The sequence below is a fragment of the Erithacus rubecula genome (assembly GCF_903797595.1).
Source record: "Erithacus rubecula genome assembly, chromosome: Z".
NCBI classification, from domain to species: domain Eukaryota; kingdom Metazoa; phylum Chordata; class Aves; order Passeriformes; family Muscicapidae; genus Erithacus; species Erithacus rubecula.
This window is the reverse complement of record NC_136661.1, coordinates 18123786-18136740: the sequence shown is the minus strand read 5'-3', so window position 1 is coordinate 18136740 and position 12955 is coordinate 18123786.

The following is a 12955-nucleotide window of genomic DNA, read 5'->3' as shown; positions in this document are numbered from 1 at the left end:
TGACAGGAGGCAGAGGCAAAGCTAATTGGAATAGGTATAAATGTAATTTGAATGTATATAGTTGAAAATATGTAGGTAGATATTTAAAATCTTGCATATATTTGTAGGAGCCTAAGTTGAAACAGAACTTTTGACTCAAAACTAAGGATCACAGTATCACTGTTTACAACATTTCTGACAAATGTATTGCACACAGGTTTTAACTACCCTAATGTGATAGGCTTTGGTAGATCTGACTTGCTGACTTTTTGTCAATTTTTGGGGAATTCAGTCACTCCTCCTCTGTATGTGTTATCATGAAGCTGGCATGTTGTGGTTCATGCAGTATTCCATATGTGTGAAGTTGTATTATTTCACTCTTTGGCTTTTTATTGTCTTATGCAAACTTTAATTTCATGCTTGCCATTCTAGTCAATTGTACATGAGTATCAAAAATTTCAAGATCTTTAGCACCAGTCTCATTTCAGATTCCTGCAGAAACTTTATGCTTTGGAATTTTGCAGCTTTTATTTAGCTGCATCTCTCGACAGTATCAATAACTTTCAGTCCATTTTGTACCCTGTTTACAAAGGTCTTTGGGTAGTTGCTAAACACCCTGTTAAACCTGAGAGGTGGCACTTCTGTCTCTCTGAGAGTTGATTTATCTTTTTTGTTAAGATTTCTTTTTTTTTTTAAGTCTTCAATGATCTCTTCCACCACCAAAATGTTACAAAAAAATAGAGGGCTTATTGGGGAGATGATAATTTTGCTGTTTGTTATGTTGCTCAGTGACTCCATATTCTGTATATCTATGCTGATGTGACCTGAATTTCCATTGCAGAATGTCTTTCCTGTCACTCTTATTTCTCACAGAGTTAGCCTTTAGAAAAGCATATTTAGAAAAGTTATGAGCATTAAAGGACAATACTGAGTATATTTCAGTTAGAATGCAGAAAAATGTGCAGCCATGAATAGTAAAAAAAAAAGTATTGAAGTTACAGTCCTTCAATATGAAAAGCATGTGTACAAACTATTGACTTACACATGAGAACAAGAATGTGTGGCCAAATAGGTATGCCAGAAAGGATGCTGTTAAAAGGAAAAGTTTTATAAACACTATTTCCTGTCATAATTTTCTTTCATTTAAGCAAATTTGGCAGTGTAAGTTCAAAATACTCCCTACCTGTAATTCTGGCTCTGTCTTTAAACAGGATTCAAATTGAATTGCTGGTCTTTCCTTCACAGATTCTTCTTTTCCTGAGTTTTTATGAGGAAAGCTTACCAGGGTCTTAATTACTTTAAAGAGTGTTACTGATCTCCTAAATTAATCTGTTTGAACAATTTCCATAAATTGGTTTGAAATAGTTTTTTCATCAATAAGCTACCATAGGCATTTGCTTCTTTTCCATGGAGTTTTTTTTTATGTTTGTAAACCTCAAGTCTTGAGTTTTTTTAACTTGAACAAATCTTTTCTTAAGGGGATTGAAAGACTTGATGGTATATGTGCATGAGATTTATTACAAAAATTTTACTTTTGTCTTTGTAAGTGGTGTCTCAGTGGCCTGGGCAGCAGGTGCTTGGTGTAGTGCAACAATTTATGGATTGGTCCCAATGAGGACTGATTTTGATTTTGGCTTTTAGGGTATCATTGACCCATTGGATAAAACTAAAAAATCTGACTATTCTGATCAAATTCTGTTGTCTGTAAATTATGTTACTTTGTGTAAACTGTTCCTTTACATTATCTGCTCTGTGAATCTCTATTCATATATATTCCTGCCAACTCTACTATGCATGAATGCAAAGAAAGAAACAAAGGTACAATAAAGATGTGGTTCATGGTCCCTGCTGACTGGAAATTGTGTGTGGGTTCATGTAGGGTAAAATTGTGCAAGAGGTTGCTCTAGCATCTCACAGGGGCCTTTCATGCCCAGCAATGTTCATTTTGCTTGCATAGGCACAGCCATCCTGGTCAGACTCTGTTTGTCTGGATCAAGATCTTTGCTCTGAAGCAACAAAGGTATTCCTTGGTGGAAGTTTACATTTCTTTGGGCACTACTGTGCTTGCTTTTCACTTTGTACAGTTTCCTTTAATGAAAGCAAATGCAAATGGATGAAGATTTCTATTATTTTGATTTGTAGCATTATTCCTACATCATGAGTAAGTACAAGTGAATCCACAGAATTCAGCCTCTACATATACTTCAGTATCCACAATAATAGACTTTGATTTTCTCTGACTAGATATATATATAAATAATGTACATCCTTTTTAATTTTGATATTTTGATTGCCAAGTAGGTCTTTGAATACAAGAAGGTGAGAGCCATTGTTTTATAGTTACAGAGATAGTCTAGACTTGCTAAGAAAGCTGAGGAAGTAGAGCTCAGTTATGAACAACAATTTATTTCAGTGCTCTGCTAAACAGAGACCACTGAATCCTGTGGGTGGTTTTATATAAAAAATGTGAGTAAACATCAGATTCTCAACCAAGCTGCTTGAGGTGCAAGGCTTGTTCTTCAATGTATTCCATCCCATCAGCCCCAAAACAAGGATTTGATTAAATACTCGTACTTGCTTTTTTTTTTTTTCTTCTTCTTTTTTTTTTTTTTCCCTCCCCACCAGAAACTTTCTCTGGGCAAATAAGTATATCCAAAAACTTTTCTAACTGTAAAAGCCATTGCCAGTTAATCACAGCTATGTCAGTTTAAGGATGTGATTTCCACAAGTTAGTCCCTTAGATTTATGGTGCTCTCTATGATTTTTATTTTCCCCTCACATTATGAATGCCTCATTTCTCTCGGGGATCATAAAAACTTGAAAGGTATAGTAGCAATATACAATGCAGACTTCCTTGCACCCTCCTTCTGGTCTGCATGAAACCTGAATTGAGGTATTCATTTCCTGCAGTGATTAATCAACATAATGTGATCACTTGATGAAAATCTGGCTATAATAGTTAGATATTTTGAAGAGGAATGTTTGGCTTGAGGTTTCTGTTTCACAGAGTCCTTTCAGAATTGAGGGAAAATTATTCTTTCTCTTGTGATCTGAGTTCATCTCTGTATCTTTAATTTTGATTTTATTTCTTCAGGTTAGGATGTTGGGCCAACCAACTGAGGGCTACTTAACTGAGGAAGCAATTTTTCTTGCAGTGTTGTTCCTTCAGTGTCCATACTAGACCAAACTGCTGTTATGAAATGTCTTTCCAGTATGATTTTGGCGGGCAGGGTTTGCCTTCTGCAGGATGCACCAGGCAGTGTGCCTTAAAATTTGTCCATTCCTGCAAATTCCCTCTGAGCTGAGAGCTATCCTAGTTACAATGGAGCCATGAGGTCCTCCACCTTCTCTAACTAGCCCAAATGCATTTTACTTGTCCCATGGAGATTCAAGCAGAACCTTTTTTTTTTTTTTTAATTCAGCTCCAGCAGCTCTAAAGGCTCATTTACAGTAGAACACATGTTCTTGCCCAAGAAAACACTTAGTTCTCTGCTCACATTTTAGGCATTTGCATAAATGCTGTCTTGGAGCTGTACTCTCTTGCCACAGAAAGTATCAGAGGGCCAGAGGACCCCTCCCAGGACAGTCCAAAGGGTTGGGGCTGTTCTGTCTGGAAAAGAGGAGGGTCTAGGGAAACATTCCTGCAGGTCTCCAGTACCTGTAGGAGACTTAAAAGAAAGACAAGGAAAAACTTTTTATCTGGGCCTGTTGCAATACAACAAGGAGTAATGGTTTTAAAATAAAACAGGATTCATTTAGACTAGAGATAAGGAAGGAATTACTTTCAATGAGGACATTGAAACTCTGGAACGGGCTGTCCAGAGACAGTGGATGCCCCACCCCTAGAAACATGGAAGGCTGGATGGGACAGTGAGCAACCTGATCTAGTTGAGGATGCCAAGGCTGATTCCCAGGAGTTGGACTAGAGAGCCCATACAGATCCCCTCCAACACAAACAATTCTATGATTGTATGGAGAACATTTACCAGAGTGTAATCACCTGGCTATTTCCTTGCCAAGGAAGCCTGTCCCCTCTCTTTTCCCAGTACTGGATAGACTGTACTGCCTCTGTCTTTTCTTGTACACACTTACAGGAGTTTGACAGGAAAAGTGCATATATGCCACTGGGGCACAAGCCCTGGTCTAGCATCAGAAAACCTGGCTTTTCTACTGGCTGGTTTTGCCACATTTCCAGTGAAGTCACCAAACACATTCCTTTATTCAAATGACTCTTCTCCTGTGTAAATGAGGTCAGCAGGTAGAAAAATAAAGCAAAATCTGTGAAGTCCCTGATGGACTTAGGGAGTGATACTTTTGAGATCTAACACCAGTGTTGCAGTAGCAAAAACAACAGCCTGAGCTTTCAAACAGTTGCTCACCTCAGTGTAATCAGATTTGGATTCTCATCAATGATAAAATGAATGCACTATATCCTTTCCTCCACAATCCTGTTAAATATGGGTGTGCATGCTAAATTCAAGTCAGAGCCTGTCTTCTGCACAGCAGTCCTGAGAGAGATCAGCCTCAAAAGCTACAAAAATGCATACACAGTGTGTCACACCTAAGGGGAAATAGTGCTAAGAATCTGTAATTGTGAGGGTAGAAATTTCTTTCTGAACAGCAAAAAGAAGCAATGTGTCAAAGATGTAGGAACAGATGGTAGTGATTTATCCTAAGTAGGATGTGGGATTTGGGTTCTTCCCTGTTCCAGGAACCCCTTTCCATTATCCTCTTTGTGGTGCAGGGCAGCAGTTCTCAGTTCATAACCCATGGAAAACCAGGCACACCCAACACACAATGACAAAAGAAGATGAGGACCATGGCATAAAACCATACATGTAATATACACCAAAAAAGGACTGAAAGCACAAAGAGTGCATCTTTTACAAAATGCAGAGTGTTCTTCAGCTTATAAAACTAGTACAGTAAAAGCAAATATTTTCTGAGTTGTGTTATTGGTTGCTTGGGGTCTTCCCATGCTAAGGAAAACTCCTCTTTAGCAGCACTGACAGTGCAAGCATTCCCTGAGGAAATCTGGCTCAAGCACTGAGCTGACGACCTGTTCCTTCAGCCCCTCACCATGGATTCAGGACTGACAGTCTCAGAATCACCAGCTGTCAGTAGAAGAGTCCAGGAGAGAGGGAGGTTAATGTGTGAGGGTAAAACCATCATTTAATAGGACAATATCTGCAGAAAAGTGAGTGTGTAGGCAATGTTTTCTACCAGAAATACCAGTGAATGAATAGATTCAGCAGGGAGAGAAATGTGTGTGCCATGGTATATTCACACTCATTTTACATATAAATGACAGGACTATCTTTATTGGTGTCCTTTTCTCATAAAACTAACACAAATTAACCATTCTCATTAGCCCTGCTTCTAAAATTTGTAAGTATCCTAAACTGAGAAAACTGGATGCTAGAATTTCTACAGAAGACTGGATATGAAGACATTTCTCAAATCTAGGAAAAGAAAGAAGTCATGTCAAAGAAAGGGTGATACAGCAGTGTGTGTCCCTCACAACTGGGTCTCTTCTTCCTGGTGGACTAGACATGAAACTTAGTTATCTCAATCTATGTAAGTAAACCACAGAACTGAGTTTGCTACTAGTGATAAACTATATTGCTTTCTCATAAAAGCCAATGCCTTCCTTAGAAATCATTATTAAAGAAAATGAGATGAAAAATCTCAGTTTTTCCTAAGAGAATATGTAATACACCTGCCTTCTCTGCTCATTTTTTGTAGAAGTATTTGCCTGCAGCCACCCAGCAGGTATCTAGTTCATGTTTTCTGAATTTTATGTAAATATTGGCTGGAATGGGGATTTATACTGTCATGGGCAGAACAGTCTCATCTTCAGGATGTTAATTGAATTTTTTATTAACAAAATAAGAGCAGGGCAATGAGAAATAAAATAAACCTTAAAAACACCTTTCCCCCACCATTCCCAGCTCTACCTCCTTCCCCACAGCAGCAAAGGCAGGCAGGGAATGAGGAATACAGTCAGTTCATCACACATTGCCCTTGCCACTGCTCAGGGAGAGGACTTGTCCCTGCTCCAGCATGGGGTGTCTCATGCAGGAGAAAATTCTCTATGAATTTCTGCACTGTGAGTCTATCCCATGGGCAAGAGTTCTGCACAAAATGCTGCGACATGAATCACTTTTCCACGGGGTGTAGTCCTTCAAGAACAGGCTGCTCCAGTGTGGGTCCCCCACAGGTCACAAATTCCACCAGCAAACCTGCTCCAGCGTGGGCTCCTCTCTCTGTGGGTCTGCAGGTCCCTGCCAGCACCTGCTCCAGCCGTTTTCCCAAGGGGTCACAGCCTCCTCTCAGGCACTCCCCTGCTCTGGCCTGGGTCTCCTCCAGGGGCTGCAGGTGGATCTCTGCTCACCCATGGACCCCCATGGGCTGCAGGGGCACGGCTGCCACACCAGGTCTGCACCTGGGGCTCAATGGGAACTTCAGCTCTGGCACCTGCAACACCTCCTGCCCCTCCTTCTGCACTGACCTTGGTGTCTGCAGAGCTGTTCCTCTCTCATATTCTCATCCCTCTCTTCTCTGGCCATAGTTACAGCTGTGCAGTAACTCTTTTTTACCTTCTGTGAAACAAATATGTAAATGCGTGTGTTGTCCTAGAAGCATTACTATTGTTCTTTATGTGCTTGGCCTTGGCCAGTGTGAAGTCTGTCTTGGAATTGTCTGGGATTGGCTCTGTTGGACATGGAGTAAACTTCTGGCAGCTTCTCACTCAAGCCACCCCTGTAAACCCCTCACTACCAAGACCTGGCCAGGGACACCCAATACATCAGTACATCTTCTTGACTGGAGTAGGATAAAATAATTTATCCCTGTGAATAGCTGAATGCTTACTTTTTTGTCTGTGAAATGTGCAGTCCAAATATGAGTAATTTTCTGCATATTTCTTCAGCATGAGATTTGGGAGATTTGATTTTCTTGGAATATGACATGGTTTTCTTTTTGGTGTGAGAATAAGGGTTGTCTTGGAAAGAACAATAGCAACAATCTTTAAAAACTAAAGATGTATATTGGCATCTCAGCAAGTTAAATGAGTATACATTTTTATATATTAAATCCTGGCAAAGAGGAGCAAGCTTTTTGCTGTGGGAAGATTGACTCTGATGTTAGCATGAGAAGTATACATGAGATACACGTTTAACAAACCTGGCTTGCCAAAATATACTGACACCTCATGGGGTAACTGAAAAGTAGTGAAATAAAAGATAGCCACTCCCAAGCACTCTCTGGTGGGTCCTACCCTGCATTTCTTTGATTTATTTTTTTTTTTTCTCTTCACACATACATAGATGAAATGATACATATACAAAAGGATAGGAAAGCTAGACTGACAGCAAAAGTGACTAAACTCAAAAAGCATCTTTAGCTATTGGGAGCTGTTATCCAAGGCATGAGAGTGGATATACCAGTTCATTTTAAACATTTGCTTACCTGGAGCTTTTGCAGACACTATGTACTTCCTCCTACATATTTCCAAGGACTGATTTTGCCAGGTGGGCTTGTTGGATTGGTGGTAATAAAAATTATTTCCAAACACAATGACTGTGGCATGTTAAATACTTTGTATAAATAGGTGAGGAAAATCCCTGACATATATTTATCCCTGATCTGTTTTAATTAGAAATGGTTGCTGCTTCCTAGGATGCCCTCATTGTGGCAATGCTTTAATTGACTGTAATGTCTTATTCATGAACAGATATTTCTTTTACTTAAATCTCATGCCTACAAAATGTATCAACTACATTAAAACTTGCTTACAGTACTGCTAAGGGAACTATTATTGTGTCTTTCAGGAAGGGAAACTGAGGCAAAGAGAAGTAAAATTTCCTCTGGTGTGAAGGTTCCAGCATATATGCTGTTCCACAGAAAGACAGCACATCCAGGCAAAAAAATGTGATTAATGCAAAGGTAAAAATATGATTAGTGAAAGGAGGTATCTGTAGGCTGGTAGAGGGGGCACAAAAGGAGTGTGCAGTGGCCAGCTTGAGGGGCATGTGCATGTCTGACACAAAAATGATTAATTTGTAGCAGAGATTTCTGTATGCTGGCACTGGACAATTAAACAACACAATTATGTAGCCTAGGAAAATTCCAGTGTGTTCTCCTACCTCCAGACTAAGCAGCAGGGGAACTTCAGAGTTCTCTGCTGGGGCACAGGCATTTGGGCCAGAGCTCCTAAACGTTTATGAAAAGATAAGATACAGGTTTATGTGCCAGAATAGACTTTTCTGGCACATCACAGCAAATTTATGTCCTTCACTAAAACATGTACCTAAATAATCTTTGAAATCATTAGTTCTCCTTTATTACTTTATTCCAAATTAGATATTGAATTCACAGAAAATTAAGGGAAAGAGACAGAAAAACCAGCAAGGTTCTTCCTTCCCATGTTTTTTTCTAATAATGGCTGGAAGGAACTATTTCCTCAGAAAAAGAGCCAGAATGTCAGGGTTTGCCATGCACAGTGGTTAGGTGCTGCCACCCTGGGAGCTGGCTTAGCTGCTCAGCTGTTGTCTCTGTGTGAGGGGCAATTAATGGCAGTATTTCACACTAGTTAGAAGTCCTTGCAAAACACATTTTCTGCTTATGCAGATAGAATGAAATGGAGGCAACATTTTGTCTTGAAAATTGTGCTGAGAAGCAGCAGGACACTGTAATGGAAGCCATGCAAACACAGGAAAAGGGCATTTCCTAGACTTGTTTTTCAGCTTAGTTTATATACCCTGTCAGCGAGCTCCATGAATAGCTATGAAAATCCATGGATAAAGCTTGAAATATCCATGTTGAGGGTTAGACTGCTTCCAACTACTTCCTTCTTTAGCAAGAAAATTTCTGCAGTCTGTCCAAAGATCAGGTGTGAAGTTTTCTTAAGCATTTGATGTGTGGGAATCTTAAATATAATTTTAAAACCATTTTTACTTACAGTACTTTTGTAATCTCTTTACTACTTCAGCATGTTGATTTCCAGCAGAACTGTATTTCTAAACTTTTATCATTTCTGTCAGGAACACGGACAGCTGCAGCTAGTTAGGTGCTGATGTACATAATGATACCTGATTTCTTATTGCCCCAGAAACAAGGAATATTTGCACAGGAATATTTGGAAGAAAAAGCAATTTTATTGGGAAGTGGCAATTAAGTAAACTTTAAGAATGCTTTCTGGATGCCCCATCCATGGAAGTGTACAAGGCCAGGTTGGTGGGGCTTTGGGCAACCCGGTTTGGTGGGAGGTGTCCCTGCCCATGGCAATGCAATTCTGTGAGTCTATGTTTCTACACATTGTCTTCCATGAATTAATATTAAATAGAGACGAGTAGAAGCACTGCCAATGCACAGGTGAGCAGGCTATAATCCCAAATTTCTGTCTGCTGGGTAATCAGCCAGCCCCCAGCAGTGTTAAGGATTTCTATTTCCAAGCATACTCAAGGGTTCCTGGGACTCTGTCAGGGCATTAGGAAGAGGAACTGAGGAGGATTTCAGGATGCAGATGGTCAGTGTCCAGAGCTGTGCTACAGCACCTTGGCCTACCCTTGAGAGTCTATGAATGCTCACCTCTGATGTTTTATTTTAGAGACTTTTGTGCCAGGTTTTCCACTCTGGTAGCAGTTTTGTAATGTTTTTATTTCAGTCTAGGAAACAAGGAGCCTAGTGCTGGGTGCAAACTCAGGCTTTGAGCCAGAAACTATTCCTGAGTTTGGTAGGTGCCCATAAAAATGTTGGAGACCAAACTTGGCCATCTACAGTGCAGCTCAGAGCTTTGTGAGAAGCACATCCAAGAACTGTGAAAGGTCTCTTACTGCCACTTGTACAGCCAATACTCATGCAATGTGGACTTCTGGTAATTCGTACCTGATGAATATTGCACTCAGACTGTTTTATTTTCCCTTCCTGCACTGCTCAGGAGTTCTGAGGATCAATTATACCAGTCTTATAAACCAATTAATATACCATCCACTTTTTCTTTTTCTGCCCCAAATAGTAGTGTAAGCTAATATAATGTACCACCATCAAACTCTTTAGGGGGTAAAAAAAGTCTCCAAGCTTAGTGTCTTGGGATCTGAGTCTCTGTTACCTCCTCTTCCATAGTTATTCATGTGTTGTTTTATATTCCACCTTCTGTCCTGTACCTGATCTGCACATGACAGCATGAAGAGTATGTGGTATAGGTAACAATTATTAAAAAAAATCAATTTGGAGTCACTGCTGTTGGACAAAATTTTTTTCAGATGTATTGCAGTGAGAGGCCAATTCTATTTGCAGAGGAGTTGACTAAATCAGTTAGGAGATAAATTGCAGTGATATCAAACTGGTTTTGTAAACTTCCTTAGGAAGAAAACTAGTAATTCTTGTAATAGATTTTAAAGCCTCCTCTAGACATGCTTACCACTGTTTTCTGCAGGGTTCCATTTTGAAATCTGTGCTGATTTTTGAAGGTTTTTATAATATATAGTTGCTAACTCTACATGGTTCCATAACATCAGCTGCAACATCTTTGAAAGCAGTAACTGGACAAGTATTCCTTCCAGGGGAAAACAAATCATGTCTGGTTGTAATGGTCTGAATAGCTCTTATTTCCCGTTCTGTGTAGTGTTTGTGATATTTTGGTGGAAATAGGGAAGAAGATCTGCTAAAATACAGCTGAGGAGTCTGGCATAGAAAGATCAAGACAATTTTACCCCTAGAAGATGAGCAGGATGCAAAATTGCACTCAATTTTTTAGCAGATGTACCCAATGGGAATGGGCTGAAGTTATCTGTAGTTTTCATCCAAAGACTATATGCTTTCCTGAAAGACATCTACAAGGCTTGAAAGACTTACAAGGGAAAATACAATGAGTTGTGCTGTGCAGGAACTGAGATAAAATGGGTATATCTATTTTTCACAGTATTAATTATATAAAACTCTTCATTAGCCTTTCCCTCTTCTTGTCATCTGGTTAAACTAGTGCTATCTCACAAATTTACTACCACAGACATCTGCCTAGAAGTAATTGAGAACTATTCAAATGTACAAGAACTTGCCCACTAGGGCTGTTCTAAGTCCTTTGACTGTAAAGCAGAATCTTTAGGAGGACTACAAGCATAGTAATACCAAAATTAATGAAAATATTTCCATATATATTCCCATATAAGGCTAATTCCCATAGGTAACCAATTCTATAAAAGTAACTTAATTTGCTTTTAACAGGAGGATTTGCTCTTAATGATAAAGATTTTCCCCAAAGATAAAAAAAAAGGTGAGAAAACAAGCCATTGTTTGCAAATTATTTTCAACAAGAAAGAAACTGTAGGGTAATTGTGGATAGTCTTTTGAAAATATGAGGTCTGTATTCAGGGTCCAGAAGACAAATTTTAGGAATTACTGGGAAGGAATTTCAGAGTCAAACCTGTAATCTATATCCTGTTCAGATATTGAGTTCTACATATTTTATAATACAAATATGTAATTATGTACAATTATAATTAGATATTGCAGGAGGTTTATGTGACTAGATGCTTCACATGAAATAGGCTTTAACTCTTCAGCTTGTGATAAAAGGTGTCCTTAAGGACAAAAGCTATATAAAGCTGGCACCCCAGAGAAGGTGAATAGGAATGATTCATCATTATTATAAAATAAGCACCACAAGGCACACAGTAAAGTATACAAAATCAAACATAGAAAATGAGGTGCTTTCCTCATGACTCACAGTGACATTATGAAGTGCATTGCCACAGGATATTGTAGAGGTCGAAAAAACAAATAGGGTTAGAAAAGGGTGAATCCATCAAATGATATGATCCTACTTCAATCTGTAGTTCATCAGATCATTGTGGTTCTAGCCAGAAGTCAATGGGTGTAAATCAGGAAAGAATCACAGATGTCTTTTCTGTACAGGTGCCACCAGGCTTTGCTGTAGACAGCCTACTGAGAAAAAGCATGGACTTGTGTCAGGTCACACTTTTCTTACCAAGCTATACATCTGCTTTGAAATGCATCTAACTCTTTCTGGTGATATCAGCCTTTACAATTATTTTTCTTTCATATTTGAGTCGTGGCAGGAAGAAATATTTTCAACACCTATTAAATATTTAGGTTTTTCTCTTGAGTATAAAAAAGGAATAATTTAATATTTGTGCTTATATTGTGTAAATATATTTATAAATCTATATTTTAATTGTTACATAGTTTTTGAATGGAATGCAGAGAGGAAACTCTGATAGGTAAATGAAGGAAGCTGGTAGTTGCTGCCTCAATAAATTGATCTGCTTTACTAGAAATGCAACATCCTGTGCACACTTTGAAAACTATTGTTTCATATGTTGACTCAAAATTTCATTGTGTTTTAAATTGTAAAATAAAAAGAAAACAGATGGTATATTTCAGACAAAATGAGTTCCTGAAGTATCATGCCGATATATCAGGTGTGCAGCCATTGGAACAAGCTTCTTGGCAATGGTATGGATACAATTCCTGGGTTTTTCTATATTATGCTTTTTATAATAATCTTTTTACAGAAAAAAATAACCAGTCAGTTTCCAGTTTCTGCCTCTTAATTCTCCTTCCAGGTCTAATGTTGCTAATAGAAAGCAAGATCCTGACTGATTCCCATCCAAATTTCATGTCTTCCTGCATCCTCTCATCTATTCCAATTCACTCATTTCCCTTTATTTTATTTCTCTTTCCCTCTCTTCCCTCCTCTGTACTCTCCTCAATCTCAAAACAAAATATAACTTGCTCAAATAAAGATACCATCATGGTATGGTGTACAGGAGGCTGTAAATATAGAAGTGTACACAAACCTAGGGGCTGCATATCTGATAATGTTCCAGTCCTGCTCAGGCACATAAAGCCTGGTACTTGTTTCCATAATTGTGTAAAATCAAGCAGGCTTTGATATACCTTATCAAATAATTGTTTTGAAAGGGCAAACTCGCATATAAAAGACACTAATCCC